Source organism: Typopeltis vanoorti, chromosome 22 (genome assembly GCF_054136105.1).
Source record: "Typopeltis vanoorti isolate ZY-2024b chromosome 22, IOZ_Tvanoo_1.0, whole genome shotgun sequence".
Lineage (NCBI taxonomy): Eukaryota > Metazoa > Arthropoda > Arachnida > Uropygi > Thelyphonidae > Typopeltis > Typopeltis vanoorti.
Genome location: NC_143570.1, coordinates 84,639,771 through 84,657,456, shown reverse-complemented (window position 1 = coordinate 84,657,456; position 17,686 = coordinate 84,639,771). Strand labels below are relative to the sequence as shown.

Below are 17,686 nucleotides of genomic sequence, written 5' to 3'. Positions count from 1 at the left end.
AACTAGGTAAACATACATATACATATGCTACATACACGTCCACCTAAATGTATATATGTAATAAAAATATTGTGATTATGTAAATAGCAACTTAATTGTATGTAAATACATATAAGTACATGAATAAGTAAATAGCAACATAAGAATGATTAGATGAATATATTTATAAGATATTGCATTAAACAGATATATGTGTAGTTTAAGACATATATTGCCAAGACACGTGTTTTTTCTTGTACAGAGAAACAACCAAAGTATATATGTCAATTGCAAATTATTACTTGCAAATTATTACAATGTAATGTTCTATAAAATTTACAGCATATGTTAGACCAATCAGTGTGTAGCGAGAGAGATGATAACAAAATATATTTGAGCTTCGTAACCCTGTGCCCTGGGGAAGGAGTGTACTGGGTTCGATTCCCATCGAAGATGTGAGGAGCTCAAGGATCTTCCTCAGCCATAGCCAAGATAGCCTGGGCATGGATAGCAAGGTTTCCCCCCCCCCAGTTTATCTGAGGTTTTTCATCCCGCAAGCAGACAAACCGGCCCCGTGAACACATACGGATTAGTCACGAGGAGCTGAAGGATCTTCCTCAGCCATAGTCAAGATACCCTTAGGGGATGTAGCAAGGAGTGACGAACCGGGACTCATTAAGGGACTCTACCTGTCTTAAAAGGATGGATGAGATCAATCAATACGGCTAACCTATGCGTTTACCCCCCCCCCAAAAAAAAACTATTTTTATTGGTAAGCAGATCGTTATCTTTGATGCTAATGAAATTCAATACTGTTTTATTTTTGCAAATAAATAAATAAATAAAAATAAACATTCCTTACTTTTGGCATATATCTAGACTCGACGTTGAGATTCCCTTCACTAGGATATCTTTAATATCCTCCTGGCACAGGATGTTAGAGGGGCGCCTTAACCTCTAATCAACTAGGTTAGGTTTACTCATCCGATTTAGGCACTACGTTTCTTTGAATTATTTTTAACTGTTTAAAAATCTTAAATTCGTTAGACCAAAGAACACCTTTTTCACATCTGGGGATAGTACTTCAAAAAATTCTGTATAATGAGGGGAAGAAAATAAATAGATTGATAACCACTTATAGCATCGAAGTGGTTATCAATCTATTTATTTTAGTGTCAAAACTACTATTCGTAAGTGCTATTTTCTTTTTAACGTTTCCTCAAGCTCACTACTGTAGTGAACACTAAATTTAATGTTGATCCTAATTTTGGTGTCCAGGATCACCTTGAAACATCTTAAATTTAAAAGAACAAAATGGTAATGCAAAAATTTCCCCCTAACATGTGGTCTTTCGAAAACAAAATAAATGAACCCACTTCTAAATGACCCTTCGACTCACTTGCCAAGATATAAATTTTTCAAAATGACGCCATGGAAGCATAAAAAGTGATTCTGGAGTTTGACTTGCTTTTAATTTTTCGTTCAGATAAAAGGTGAAGATAAAATGACAATCTTTGTGCAACATCTTAATACGATATCAGCATAGGAAAACACGCAACAAAAAAAAGAGCACGGAGAGAGAGAGAGAGAGAGAGAGAGAGAGAGAGAGAGAGAGAGAGAGAGAGGAGAGTATAGCAGATTAACAGACACGAACTGCACGAGTGGATATCTACGCTCCTGCCTCACATATCCAAAAGAAGAGCAAATCAACAGAGCATGCAGTGCATCGATCATATTGAAGCTTCACATCTCGCACTTTTGAGGGCGCTGCGTCGAGTGAGAAACGTTGTGCGAATGGGAAACGGTTTTGCAGCTGCACTATATGGAGCAGAAGGAACCATTTCCGGTAGTTATACAGTAATCCCTCGATTAGTGCGTTTTCGATTAGTGCACCTACATATATCTTAAAAATAAATATTACAGATTTTAAAATTTTCTGTCTATACTATGGCTAACTATAAGCCATTCTAGAAAGGCTCGTCCTTAATAGAATTGCCCCTAAGATAATAGAACAAGTCCGAGTGGAACAGGCCGGATTCAGACATAAACGAAGCTGCTGTGATCAGGTTCTGTCACTCACCACACATATAGAGGCAGGCTACCAACAATGCCGGAAAACAGCTGTCGCTTTTGTAGATCTTACTGCGGCTTATGACATAGTCTGGAGGCATGGCGCACTCTGCAAGTTGTTCCGTGCAGTCCCATGCAAAACAATGGCAAAACTAATCGATAACATGCTAAGCAACCGCCTGTTCGAAGTGTGTATGGACGAGAACAAAAGTAAACAAAGAACACTGGATAATGGATTACCACAAGGGTGTCAGTCCTGGCTCCCTTCCTTTTTAACTTATACATCGCAGATATGCCGCATACAGCCTCTAAGAAGTTTTGCTATGCTGATGACATTGCTCTAGCCACCAGACACACCAAATGACCTTGCAGTCGTAGATGAATACTTCAGCAAATGGAGATTACGCCCAAATCCTACACAAGTTTCATGCTTCCACCTGAACAATAACCAGGTTAACAAAGAACTCATGGTCTACTTCAACCACAAGCTGCTACACTACAACAGATTCCCGAAATATCTGGACTCACTCTAGATAGAACACTATCTTTTAAACCACATTTCATTAACACAGCATCCAAGCTAAAAACAAGAAACAATATACTGCAAAAACTATGTGGAACAACTTGGGGTGCCTCAGCAACAACGCTTCGCTGCACTGCTCTTGGCCTCGTTTACTCTACAGCTGAATACTGCTCACCCGTATGGCTGAACAGCGCCCATGTGCACTTGGTTGATACTCTGCTTAACACCATTATGCGCCTTATTTCTGGAACTGTAAAATAAACTCCAACCTACTGGCTCCCAGTGCTAAGCAACATCCTGTCTCCACACATCCGCAGATACAACTTTCTTCTGCATGGAAACAGCAAAATCATGGAAATCCAAAATCTTCCAATCCATGAAGACCCCTAGAAATAAACAGGCTAAAGTCAAGGCACCATCCAATCTTAACAGCAAAAAATCTTGCAGAGACAAGCTTCAACATGAAGGAGAAGTGGAAAGAGTCCTGGTGTAACACTTCAACAGGGATCTTCCATGAATTAGTGGACCCAACACAGATACCTTCGGGTTTTGACCTACCTCGGAAAACTTGGTCTGCCCTTAACCGAATCCGCACCAACCAAGGCGGATGTGCAGACCACCTTTACAAATGGGGCATGATTGCCTCACCCAGGTGCGACTGTGGATCACCCTACCAGACAATTAATCATATTATAGCAGAATGTGTCCTACGTGCATACAATAGAAACCGGTCAGACACTTCATGCATGCTACACCAAGTGCAGTCGACTGGATAATCAACGTAGACATTCAGTTGTAGCCTATTCTTGATTGTCTCTTTTATGACTGTATTATGTCTTATTATTGTACATATGTCTATTACTATGTCCATATATATATTAAGGATTAATGTAATGTTACTTTTCATGTGTGAGCCATACGCTAAATAAATAAATAATATGGCTAACTATTTTATTTTAAAAAATCGCTCACCAGAATGAAATAATTTAGTTACCGATTTAAAACATTTTACAAATTTATTTTTAATGCCCTACTACACTACTTCCATGCACACTATGTATACTATGTTCCAAAATTTACCGCCAATATTTATGTCGTCTGCTATAGTACGCCCACAGATTCGAGATCTTCGACACTTCTGCGCATGTCACAAAAAGGAGAGTCCATTCCGATAATAGGGTAATCAATCCGTCTTCTGGGATGACTAGTTTATTATTACACGTCGGAAAATTAACTTTTCTTTTACTATCATTGTAGTTTTTAAAGTGGTAACTATTTTGCTTGTATAACAGTTGGGAAATTTTATCTATAAAGCACGTGATTTCGCGTGTTGGCGATTGATTCGTACGTCCTTCATTTCTTTCTCCCCTTCAATGATAACGTCCAAGAGTTAATTAAATCTCATTCTGAAGAACTGAGTGATTCCGACCTGCTAAATTTAGATACACAGCGGGAAGATCCCGAAGAATACGAAGAAAATTTAACCACTGATAGTCAGCCAAGAGAGATTTCACAGAAACAATTTGAAAATATTTTTCGTCCAATCGAAGTTTTTAAGCAGCAATGCCTAGAGGCTGACCCTGATGAAGAGAGAAGCAGTAAAATTTGCAGAAGTGTAGAAGAGGCAATAAAGCCATACCGTCGGTTGTATGAAAAAAGGAAACAAAATGCCCGCCAAACTACGTTAGCTCAATTCTTTGTTAAGAAGTACAATAATAAATTTATATTCTGAAGATGTTTTATTGTCTTTCAGCTTCATGGTTTTCCTTTAACTGGTCCCTGAGACATACCTTAATTCTTTTATAAAAAAATTAAGGTTCAAAAAAAAAGAAATCTGAGGAACGAATTATGCTTTTCCCATAGGTTATTATATTCGATTACGTGTTTTCGATTGATGCGCCTGTTTTAAAGAACGCATTAGGCGCACTAATCCAGGGATTGCTGTAATATGATCCAACTATTCATGTAAAACTTTGCGATGGGTGGAAGAATTAGTGATGTACTCTTATTCCAATTTCTTTCCTTTTTTTTAAAATTAGACATTCGCTTCCGAATCGGTTTCTGTTAAAAAGTGAACGATGTTCATCACTCGGCGCCTCAAAACATTCTCCTTTCTCGTGAATTCTGCTCAACTGCTACGATGCAAGATGGACCTCGAGTCTCCTACGTGCATCGTTAGGCCGCAGGCAACACGATTGTAATGCAGCCTTTACTCCCTTTACTTGCAGCTTCCCCGCTCATCACATTACTCCGAACATCTGAAAACGGAATTAGATCGCTGTGAAGGCCAATTTTCAAGGATTTTTCAGAGATGATGTTGACTTTCAAAGATACTTCTACAACAGGTTCTGAAAATGTGGGGAATGCTTCCTCGGGGGAAAGGTGCCCAAACTGTTTTTTTTTTTTTAATTTGCAAAGATTAGATAGCGCCATTGACGAAAATTAAAAAGCTCTTTTCTAAAAAAATTGGTTTAAAAATAAATAATACGGATACCAAGATTGCAATAATAGTTTGATATTAATTGGAATAATAGTTATAATGAATGGTTTGAAGTACGTAGGTGGCAGGATTTTTCCCCTCCCTGAAAACAGGCAAACTGGCCAGAAGAATATACGCACTTCACAGATATAATCCAGTATATCACAGCCTTCGTACCATATCATAGAATGCCATAAACGACATTTCAATTGAGCAGTCGCAAGTGTTCGAATCCTATTTAAGACTCGCAGAATCTTCATAATCTTCACAACTGAAAGTGATTTAACCGGTCTCATAAGGAGGTGGCAGAGATTTTTCTTCTCCTGGAAATTGGGAATTTTTATCAAGTAAAACAGACAGCAAAGGAGAAACGCTTATCAGACATGATTGGCCTCGTAGCCTTCAATATCCAGTATCATATTACTTGGAAAATTCTCACAATTCTATCGAAATCTTTTTTCTGTCACCGTAGAAAGTATCCCATTGCTCTCTTTATCTATTAATAAAAAAAAGTGTGTTGTAAGAAGAATGCGGAGTCCAGCTATCATGACAATGCACAAGTTGAGTAATGCTTCCATTAAGTATACAAGCAAATTGCATCGTCAAGAACGAAATAGACGATCACACTTCGTAACAGTTTGCTTCTTCTTCTTTTTCTTTTATTTATTTGAAGGTGTCATTTCACGGCAGGAACTTCCGTAGCTCAGTCGGTATAGACGAAGCCCTTTGATCAGCAAGACCTGGGTTCAATTCCGTCAGCGACGTGAGGAACCTTTATCTGGTCTCTTTCGACGAAAGGTGAGTTAATCAGTCTCATACGGAGGTGAGGATCACCCAGAAACTCGGGTTTTTCGTCTCCCCAGAACAGGCAAACCAGCCCTTGAACACACGCATCTATAGACAACAGGACACACCAGCCACTCCTCAGCAAATGGGAAGACACCTTTAGCTATTAAAGCGATGACCTCGAGAGCACAATCTAATACGCTGCCATTATTCTTGCATGGAAATTGTCTTTACTTTTTCATTCCCTCTCTTATCAAGCTCTTCAATACCACAGAATTGGTTTCCTGAATTAAGATGGATAGAAAGGAGTTATTCGCTTTTCTTACCCTAATTTAAGCAACGCAACCTTTGAGTCTTCAAGACAATCACTCTTTAGCCGGCCGTGACAATGACAAATGCTACTTTTGTTTGTTTCTTTCTTTCTTCCCTAACTTGGAGATTTCCTGCCATATTCAATCTATCAGTCACTTCACAACGGACGCAGCAGCAGTAGTGAAAAAGTAAAATCTGATCTACGCGGGCTTTTAAGCAAATTAATAATCTTAATTTTCACTCGAAACTCAGCCATGCGTCACGTGTCATGCGCAGCGCGAGCATTTGATGAATGATGTAACTTTCACTCTCGTGAGAAAGCTTTTAGAAATTGATCAGTTTTTCTCGATGTAATGGACTGAAGTCCTGATAACAGCCAACATTATCAACTTAATTTTAGCCTTGGGAAACTTAGTGGAGTTTTCTTATCAATTATTCTTTCCTATTTTTTGGGGGGGAAAATGTCTTTATATATTAGCAATTGCTTATCAACATTTGTACATATTCAGTTCCAAACTTCGCTAAAAATCGCAACAATTAAACTACGCTAGGTAACTCCAATTAAATTGTGATAATAGATGACGCCACTGTCCAAGAATGCGATAATGAAATGCACTTGATATGATTGTGTGCAATTATTCTCATGTTTATCAAATTCCTTTACAGTTATTTTTTGAAATCGACTGTTATAATTTTAATTATGTATAAAGTTTATATTGCTTAAAATATTCGTTTTAACTAATCGTAATTTGAATTATAATATTTATCAGTAAAATCTTAATTATAAATATAATTTATTGCCCTCTTTCTTTAAGATTTTTTCACTGTAGAGATTCCACACGAGGAAGGAGTTCTGTCTTGGATCACAAGACTAAAACAAATCACCTACTTGAAACTCTCAACTGTTTTAGTGGCATATGATCATCACCGGCAAAAAGTGCTACAATATGTGTCCAAAATTTCTGTGTGTTCTTTCGGAAATAGAAGCCATTAGGAATTTCGATTTAGATTCTCCAGCTGTCACTGCCAGCTACAGCTGCTGACAATCCCGATCGTCAGGGAAGACTTTGAAGTAAGCCCGAGAGACTTTTACTCTCTGTTTAATCATTTTTTGGTGGTAGTTAGTGAGAGCAGGTTTGGTGAGGTCAGGGAAACATTTCCAGGATATACTTTTAGACTATCTGCTGCTGAGAGAAATAAAATTAAAACATTTGAAAGTTCAAAAGTAAAACGATGTCATTTATGATCGCTTATTATGAATTTTTATATCTGAATGCAAGGTTATTCTACTTATTGACAGTCAAATGCACGCTGATGTGAACGTCTGCGAAATAGGTCCAGGTTCAGGTCTCTTTCGACGAAAGGTGAGTTAGCCGGCCTCACGCGGAGGTAGGGTTTTTCTTTTTTTTTTTCCCACCAAGAAACTCTGTTTTTTCGTCCCCAGAACAAGCAAACCGGCTCCGTGAACCCACGCATAGACAGACATAAGACACACTGGCACAGGGCTAACCACCTTATCCTGGAGTTACGGTTGCGAAGTCCAAGAATACTTGGAAAGGTCGTGGCGTTTAAGTGCGTGTTAGGACCACTGATAGGAAATGTATTTAAAATAAAAATAAAATACCTAATCGTACTGTGCAAATGAGACACTCGAAATCAACTACTGATAATACTGTACGGCAATAAAAAATAATAATAATAATAATAATGCCTATTAACAACATCCAAAGCCCGAGACGCCATCATCGTAATCTTAGCTCCAGAATCCCAGATATCAATCCCACTAAATAAATAACGATGTCTTGAAGAGGAGAATAAAAACCAAACAGAGTCGGCCATACTCCGTAAGTGGACAATTTTTGAAGAAGGAGTGGCCGAGGTTTACTGGATACACATATCAACATCTGGTTGAATGTATCCTACACGACGAATATCGTTCTGTTTGTTTGTTTACTTTGGATTGCCGGCCGTAAACTAAGGTCATGAGACGAGGGTATTGTTGTCTGAAAATTGCATGCGTTCCTCATGGAAGGAACCCTGTGACTAACGTATGAGACCGGATAACTCACCCTCAATTGAAAAGTCCTGATAATGGTGTCCAACCAAAGGCCATCGTCGATACTGACTGAGCTTCGAAAGCTCGCGTGCAGATCACAGTGCGACGTAACACAGCATGATTCCTGTTTCTGTCTGTGTCCCTGTGCATCGGCAATGGTCAAAAGGTCATGGATGGGAAAGATTACCGTATTTTTATAAGTACTTTTTTCTATATTATTCTGTTTTGTTTATGCAAAAGTTAACGCTCTTGTTCACATTTGTCAACACTGCCGTGTTGCGGAAAGAAAATTTAGAATGAAATTTTTCACGTAAAAAACACACATTTTAAACACCTTCTTTTGATCCCCCCCCCTCTCGTTTGGCTATTTCGAAATACTGTAATCATACGCCTGGTTCGTAGCAAAACAGAAGGCGCCGAGTATACATAAGTTGACAACACACGCTGAAGGATGGTAGACAAGAAACAAACTGCATTTTATTGCATGTCTGTTGTTGTGCAGCACAAAGCTTTGACAGGGAGTATTGAATTCGACAAATGTTTGATAAGTTCATCCTATCTTTCTGAACAGGTTATTCTTACGACAGCTCTTTTACGGCTTTTTGAGACATCCTTTAACTTTCTTGTAGCTAGTCTGAGCTATTGTCGGTACCCCCATCACTTTTCTAGACGAAAGAAAAGACAATTCCAATAGCTAAGTGACATCACGAGTTTTGCGCAAATGTAAATATATAACCCACAATGACTTCGTTTCAAGTGCCTTCGTAGCACAGTCGGCGGGGAAAATAACCTTTTTAATAAAGAAAATAATAAAAAAAAAAACTGGGTGCAATCCCGTCGAATACCCTTATGTGAATCCTACCAATGACAGGTTACAAACGTACTGTGTATTAGTATCGTGGGCGAGCTAGGTATTAATCCCGACACCTTACAATGAACTTCTAATACGGAAGTAGTGGTCTCACACTGAACAATGGAATTCACCTCCTACCCGAAGACAACCATAAAACATCCCTACCCACATTGGGATTCGAACCCACAAATTGTTGGCTGGGAAGTGGGTACACATCGTCGCCTCTAAATGGAGATACACTCACACACACGGACAAAGCAACGACCAATTATTTATCGCTATGGAACAGAGAAACTGAAGGAGAATTTAAGAACCTTTTTCCACTCTTGAAAAAGAAGTAGTAAATATGAGTGTGTTGTGGTGTGCACGCATCATGTCTATTTACTCCTTCTCTTAATACGTTAAACTAATACTGGAACGCTTGAGATTGACAGTGAACAATTTTTTTATCCTTTAAATCCGACTGTTCTACCATTATACTTTGTAGCTAAAGAAACCTTTGTAATTAATGACACCAACTGTGATCTCCTTTCCAATAATTCGTTCAGTTCTTCCCGTGAAGCTAAGTTAGGAGGCAGTTACTAAGGAAAGTGAATGAATCAAGCTAGGAGGTCAATGACTGATTTCAGGAGAAAATTATGACATTTTCAATTTTTTAACGAAAATGCTTACTCTATAAATAAACTGAAAAGAGCATTCGCAGCCAACTCATGAAATTAACTATCTGTATAATGACAAGAACCAAACCAGAACAGTGGAAGAAACTGAAGGAGAATTTAACTGATGTGCGATATTTTGCCAGCAAAATTTGGTCGATTGGTAGAGCTTCTGCTACTAATTGCTCACGTAAAAAGGTAAGCAAGTTTGAGTGCGGTTAGTAGTTGGAAGGGATTCAATCGTTTGATGCTCTCCCTTGATGAGTCTTTGGACTCCCTGGAGGTGTTACGTAATAATAATTATCATTTCGATAAACAATATTAGTCCAAGATTGGATGAACTGGAATTATTTGCAATATTGTGTACACGCTCAGATCATCATTTTTTTTTTTTAAATATTTCGTAGCAATAATGAAAAAAAAAAAAAAGAGAGACTGTCGAATGTTCAACAACAAAAACAAGAGGGATACAGGAAGTTGAGCGTAACTGGCGAATTATACATGGCAGGAGACTAAATGAGAATTGCACGCGAGGAAGACAAAGCAATTTTATTTTGGAGTAAAAAAAAAACTGTTCGCTGTCGGGTTTGTGAAACTGTCACCATCGTACCCATATGGCGGTCAGAAAACAATCCCACATATTTTTGCTCGTAACAAAAAAGAGATCAGTGACAAGCCACTCCATCAAAGAGCGGCAGGGTATTCTGGGTCGCATTTCAAAGTGACAGAACAATATGACGGTTGCCTTTTAGAAACGCGATAAGTAATACTTTGAGTCCTGGGAAATGGCGCGGATTACCATGCAGGGTGTTGTCGCTAATCGGAGAAAAGTCGATGAGAACCCTCCATTGAAGGGGAATAACCTGACACAACGCACCGCTCAGCCTCCTTTTGCGTGTACCAGTTTTCCAAGTCGACGCAGAATATTTATTATTTATTTTATTTTTTTCCCCGAATGGATATTGGATATTAAACGAAAAAATGAAAAAAGGTTGCCGCATACAAAGTGAACAATATTCCAACTCGTGTATCGATTGTTTAGACAGAAATAAATACCGGTGCCATTTATCGAAAACCGTTTGGTCTGTCAAAAGTGAACTACGTTTCGCACATTGCAAATCGGCTGATTTGGTTTCAGATATTCGAACAACACTGACATTTCTCGCGAAAGTGACGCAGCAAAGTAATATTTACAAATCGGCTGCCAAATCAGGATTTACTCGGCAATTTTCAACGCTTTGCTTTTTCGAAAATCTACATCATCAGTTGGAACACTTTTGGCCAATAAATATTGTTCTTAACGTACTGAAAGTATTAACCTGTCAGAGAAATCCTCAAATGATTCTAGAAATCGAAATTTACACGTTGAAAGTACTTAAAAAAAAAAACAGTCCGTCATGACTATAAAATTCCCAGAAAACATAATATTTAATTAGATATTTAATTAATGATATTTATGAGAAATATCACAGTTTTTCTCCACTTTTGATTAAATATAAAACTAACGTAACATTAGGAAAAGATATAAATTTAAACTACGCATTCGAATTTAAATATGGAGTTAGAAGGCAGTTATTTACAGAAATTCCAACTCTTTTTAAATAAGAACTTATAAATTAAATTTAAAAATGTCGCTGCAATGATTCCATAATCAGTATGAACGGATTTTAATTAGTGTGGTAAGCTGTTAATACTAATCGTATGATGAATAATAAATAAAAAATATTAAATAAAATATATCAATGAATAGTATAGCTTCTCTCGATGAGTTCCTGACTTCCTGGAGGTCTTTCTTAATAATAATAATAATAATATAAAATGAAATTAATTATTGAATAAAACTGACTCATTAAAAATAAAAATATTACCGATCTGTTGCTTTTATTCGTCAAAAATATTCAACGTAACAAAGTCTGTCAAATTTCAAGCTTCAGGACCAGTTAATAAATGTCATAGCACTTTGAAAATAGCTCGAAACATCCAAACTGTATTACACCTCTATAAGTAAGTCGAATCTTTCAAACCGATTTCGATCAAGTCTGGGTTCTACGAGAAATTCATTCGGGTCGGACTGGTATGATGGACTGCGTGGGGAGGTGGGTAGATTCCACCCATTTCGGAATATCATCTTTCCTTAAGTTGCAACCCACTATCCCTTTTCTTCGAGAAGTTCGGTACGACTTTGCCGAACTTCTTCCGAAACGTAAGAAGTTGAAAACAGGAGGGAGAGAATATAATTGTAACAGACATCGTTCAGGTGGCATCGTAAAACTGACCCCGGTTATTTATTTCTGATAACACTAATGAGTGATATCGTATTAAAAAATATATAAAAAAAAACCTCACATGCAAATTTGTAAGCCATAAAGGCGACTGGGGATGAAATCTATTCGGCTAACTGGGGCGAAAAAGATATAAGTTTGTTTATTTTATTATTTATTTATTTTTTATATCTTGAGTCAAATCTAGGTATGGGTCCTCTAATTCGAATTTAGTTATTAATAATTTTGCTATGAATCATATGCTGTGCACAAATAACTTGACTGTTACGAGTCTAACGATGCTTTTATTACTGGACTATATTTTCCGTTGATAAACCCAAATAATCAACATCGAAGAACCGTCAAATATTAACGAATTCGCTAATTTCATTGTAATTTGGATTAAAGGTGCAAAAATACTTCGGAATCTTATCCATGGTATTTCTTACATCAGTATAGTGTTTATAGTTCTTTAAGCAGCAAGGAGTAGGCGACCTGGCTGCATTAATGAGCTGTAACCCCCCCCCCCCCGGTAGGGTGGGAGAACTCGAATCGTCCTAAGGTGGATGGATGAGGGGATATGAGAATGATAATTCTTTACACCTATTTATCACATCATACTATAGTGGTGCCATCTAGCGAATGTAAAGCGAGCTACACAGTATTCGAAATTATAAACTGAGTTCTGCACTTAATATTTACACATCGTCGCATTATAATTCAACAGAAAACGATTATATTGTACATTTATTTATGTCTGAATCGGAGGAAGAGAAAACAAAGATAAAAATCTAATATGGACTATTTATAGACTCGACTTCATTAATCTTCATGATAATTAAGTTATTTGTTTAGCAAATTTTCCAAAAATTAGTTATATATCTGAATACATTGAATAATAATGTATTAAGTAACTAACTTAATTTTTATTATTTTTTTATTATTTCGTGACACCTCCAAGAAGTCCGAAGACACATCGAGGGAGAACACCTACTCTACAAATCTCCATCTACATCAACGCCATCTGCTGTCCACCACCAGTAGTATTTTTTGTCTGTAAATTGCTTGCGTTCTGAAGGGCCGATCTGTCTGTAATTTATTAAAGTAATTAATATTATAATTGACTATATGTTTTTGATCAAAGGCACCAGCAGTAAAAGCACACATTAGGGAGGATATAAGGGGATGGCATTTCATCACACACACACACAAAAAAAAAAACCAGCAGCAAAAAAAATAATTTTCAATACTATAACTTTGTAATTGTGATTATATTAAAATAATAAAATAAAATTATTATATTAGTAGGAAAAGTTTTTATTTCGTGGAATATACATTTTCTATTTGCATTTTTTTAAGTTTGAAGTTTAAAAAATTAAAAACGGTGGGCGGTAGATGGCGATGGTGTAGATGATGATGGCAGTTGCGGTTCGTTGTAGTTGGTGGATTATGATTGGTGGAGATAGAGAGTTGTAGAGAAGGTATATCCCTCGATGAGTCTTTGGACTCCTTGGAGGTGTCAGGGAGGAAAAAAAGGAGGCGGCTAATATTTTTTCTTGATGAATCAAACCAAGATTCTCTTCTTTTAAGTATATTTCTTAATTGTTTTCATGCCTTTGACAACACTGTATTCTTTGATCTTGTTTAGGCGTTTAACTTATCATGATTATGATAATTTAAACCTTATCATAATTCTTAAATATTACGCGTTAGGAAGAACTAACTTTATTGGAGAAAAAGAAATACGTAATTATAATCCTTTACAGATCACATTTTCTCCTTTTTCATTTCTGTATTCTTTCACCAGTTGGCATTGCTGTAGCTTTGTCTCATCGTCTACACCAGGGGTGGGGAACCTTTTTAGTATCAAGGGCGAAAATTGATAATTTAAAAACATCTGCGGGCGACTAGAAAATTTTAACTCATATATAGCGTATGTAGTGTGCTGATGTACATACGAGTACATCAGCAAAGGGGCGATTGAAATAGACTCGCAGGCGAAATTTCGCCCGCGGGCGAGGGTTTCCCCACCCCTGGTCTACACGCATCAAATAAGCAATTGTGTCAAATAAAACTAAATATTTAATTTATTTGACGTGTTAAATAACAAGCAACTAGCATAACTAATCTCAGCAATCCTTATCATGAAAACGAAGGGTTGATTATATATTCTTCGAAGCGATCTTTGAAATTTTTATTGTATGATCCAATGTTGTTAGTTTTTTGTGCTATGATGCCTTTGCGAGAACTAAAACTGCTTTTTTACAGCTGTTTTTAAAGTTGTTTTTACACAACGCCACCTATCGGTAGTTTCCCTTTTTTTTTTTTTTTTTAAACAAGCATTTCTGATTTCTATTAATTTAAATTGTAGATTTAATTAACGACATGAAGAAGTAATGCCAATAGATACAAATTAAATCTAAAATTAAAATCGGGAAAGGGAATAGAATTAATTTTGACCTGATCTTCCTGATACAGTTCTCGAATATACTAAAAGACGAAAAAAAAAATACTCAACAAGGCAAATAATAATAATAATATCTCCGTAAAATAATTATCAATTCGTCCTCATTCATAATTATTCTGTGGATAGAGTTACGCTCTGGGGTCATTACTTGTTTGGACTATGTAGAAGCGCCGAATATGACTTGACAAAATCCGGAAGCCTTGCTCTAGAGACAAACATGGAACTTTTCAAGCCACTTCAGTCCTCCAATAAGCAGGACGATAGTCTAACACCGGGCAATGAAAATGCATCTGTCTAAAGACAATCACAAGCATGTATTTCACGGCATAATAATACTTATTGGTATCATTTTAACAACTTCATTAAACCGGTGTGTGTGTGTGTGTGTGCGCGTGCGTGCGTGCGTGCGTGCGTGTGCGTGCGAGCGATTACTCGAAGTTAATGCAGGTAGAAGTTCTGAATATCCACAAAGCGCATGAGTTTGCTTCCTCAGATAATTAAAACACACAAAAAAATTCTCTTTTTGCTTCGGGAGAAAAACAAATCTCCCATAATACCCCATATTGGCAATTACTTAAAGTAAATATTTTATTTTCATTTTTTCCCATTTAATCTCTACAGTTAATCATATTCGTAAACGTAGTTAATGATGACGTGTTCAATACCACGTGCTCGTTTCTTCCATGAAGAACAAAAAAGTGATTTATTGTTTTCTAATCTTGCTGTGTATGACATAATTCATTTTATTGGTCTCTTTCTTCCTGCAGAAAGGCATTAAAAAGTTTATATATATATATATTCTATTCCGAATTGTCCCAATTATCGAAACTAAAAGATCATTTTAATATCTTCCGCTATAACTGCTTTGGATGCATTTAACATATTGGATTCAGTAGCGGAGAGCTAGTGAACTACAACCTGAAGCGAGTTTTTTCTCTATACGGATAAAGAAAAATTACAGTAGTATGATTCTATTACTTTAACCGTTGGGATTTTTTTTTTCAACTATTTCTTGTTAATTATTTATTCTCAAAACTTGTTGAAAAAAAAAATCCATACGGGAACCCTATGAATGCAGTTTAGATTGATGTTATAAATTTACCAAGAACTTCTAAAATTTTTTCGAAATAAAATCAAAAGGTAACCAAATTGTTGTTGTTATTACTTCAGTCTAACAATTCTCATTATTCGGATAAATATTGGAGTAAATTAATGTATTTTATAAATCAACATATGAGCTAGCGTTTCCATATTGGTAAGCGGCTGAGTTCATTTAATTCTCTTTTATTATGCGTTTCACTTATGAGATTTTTTATGAGATTCACTTCTTCATATTCAGCATTATCCATGCTTAATGTTTTCGTTAGTTTAAAAAACATGACAACATATTTATATGCATTCGTTTTAAAATATCACTAAGTACAATAGTAAATTCCTCTTCCGTTGTCTGCCTGGGTAGCGCAGTAGGCAGCGCGTCAGTCTCATAATCTGAAGGTCGCGAGTTCGATCCTCGCCCTGGGCAGGAGGCTTTTTTTTTTGGTTCACGTATATGTCACAGATTTGTTATAGATTCTTCACCTCCCTTCGTTATTCAATATATATATATATATATATATATATACAGGGTGTTCGAGATAAATTTGACAGTTTCGTAAGGAAAAAGAAAATCTTCTTTGTATCTATTAAATTTAATGAATTGACAAAAAAACATTACAGGCAGAGTTAATTACAATACTATCAACAAGATTTACTCAAAATAACCACCATTAGCATCGATCACAGCTTCAATTCTGCTTCGGAACCTCGAACAAGCTGATGCTACAGTCTCCCTGGGAAGGGCCGCAAAAACTGTTTTAATTTTATCCATTAACTGGGCTTTTGTATTACTGGAAGTGCGATTGGTGTCTTTTTCAACTGCGCCCCATACAAAATAATCCATGGGGTTAAGGTCTGGGGAGTTTGGAGGCCAAACATTTGGACTGGTGAAGTCGTAGAAATTTTCAGACAACCATTTTTGACTTTTCCCAGAGGTGTGGCAAGGGGCCGAATCCTGCTGCCATACATACGGCCTACCATTGGCTACCCTTGTTATCCAGGGCTTGACTACAGTTAGCAACTCCACGAACAAAGCCCGAATTCCAATGCCAGGGTTCTTCAACACCTGTTCCTGCAGATTTGCGAGGAATTCTGCTGTACGAACGCAATCAGATCGTCTGCTAGGGATCTTTCTTCTTGCTACATCCTCGTAGTCACCATTGCAAGTCTCTAGTTCATGCCTGATTGTTTTTACTGTATTCAGGGAGCATTGGGCAGCAGTCGTAATATCCTTATTTTGATGGCGGGCACGAATCATCATGATACAAGTTATTCTCTTCCATGATTCAGGTGGGTTCCAGCTATCCATCCTTTCTGACATCTTGTATATGAATGAAGAAGGGTCCAAACTTTTAAATGAAGAGAAGTGTGTGTTAATACATGTAACTTACGGAAAAATATAATTAATTATAAATATGTCAAATTTATCCCGAACACCCTGTATATACCAGGGGGCTCCTCATCCTGGAGCCTACGGCGCCCAATCCCCCGTGTTTCGGACTGGTAGGCCGGTTCTCCTTGAATTCCGATGACTCGACACTCAGGGTAGTCCCTGAGTTTCAAAACGTTTCAAATAACTTGACAAAAACTTTACAGCCTACATTCGTTTCAAGCCGACGTCAATTTCAGCTTTTCATTTTATAGTATAGAGTAGATTTCACTTGAAGGTGGGTCAGCCGATCTGATACCGTGCAGCAGTTTTTTTTTTTTTTTTCCTCCTACCGGAAACTCCATTTTTCATCCTGTATACAACGAAATCAGACAGAGAACCTACACAATTATACACAAACAAATAATAATAATAAACTGTTTGAGGACGGTTGATGGAGGATTAAGTATTGGAGACGGTGGGGGGGGGGGGTAGTGTGGAGTACCTTCCTGTGATTAGTCCTTGGAGGCATTACGTAATAGTAAGAATAATTCTAATTTTCTTTAGATTATGCTCCCCAAAACGAATACAGTAATAATAATAAAATTAGCATATTATTAAACTTTTGTTTGTTGACAGAAACACACTATTTTCAAGGCAGTCATAGATTCCTCATTCAGTAGCTGAACGAAAAGCTCGGCGATAATACACAGTTTCTGCATATTTGCGATATTTTGGGCGCGTCAAGGCGTAAAAAGATTGATAATTTGCAATCAATTA

At 37.0% G+C, this 17,686-nt stretch overlaps 1 non-coding gene across 1 annotated transcript; it reads left to right on the top strand.

Moving 5' to 3' along the window:
• The first annotated feature begins 15,891 nt into the window (after positions 1 to 15,891).
• TRNAM-CAU (transfer RNA methionine (anticodon CAU)) lies at positions 15,892 to 15,964 on the top strand. The gene has a single exon. It is a non-coding gene; the product is annotated as a tRNA-Met (tRNA).
• Positions 15,965 to 17,686: the final 1,722 nt, after the last annotated feature.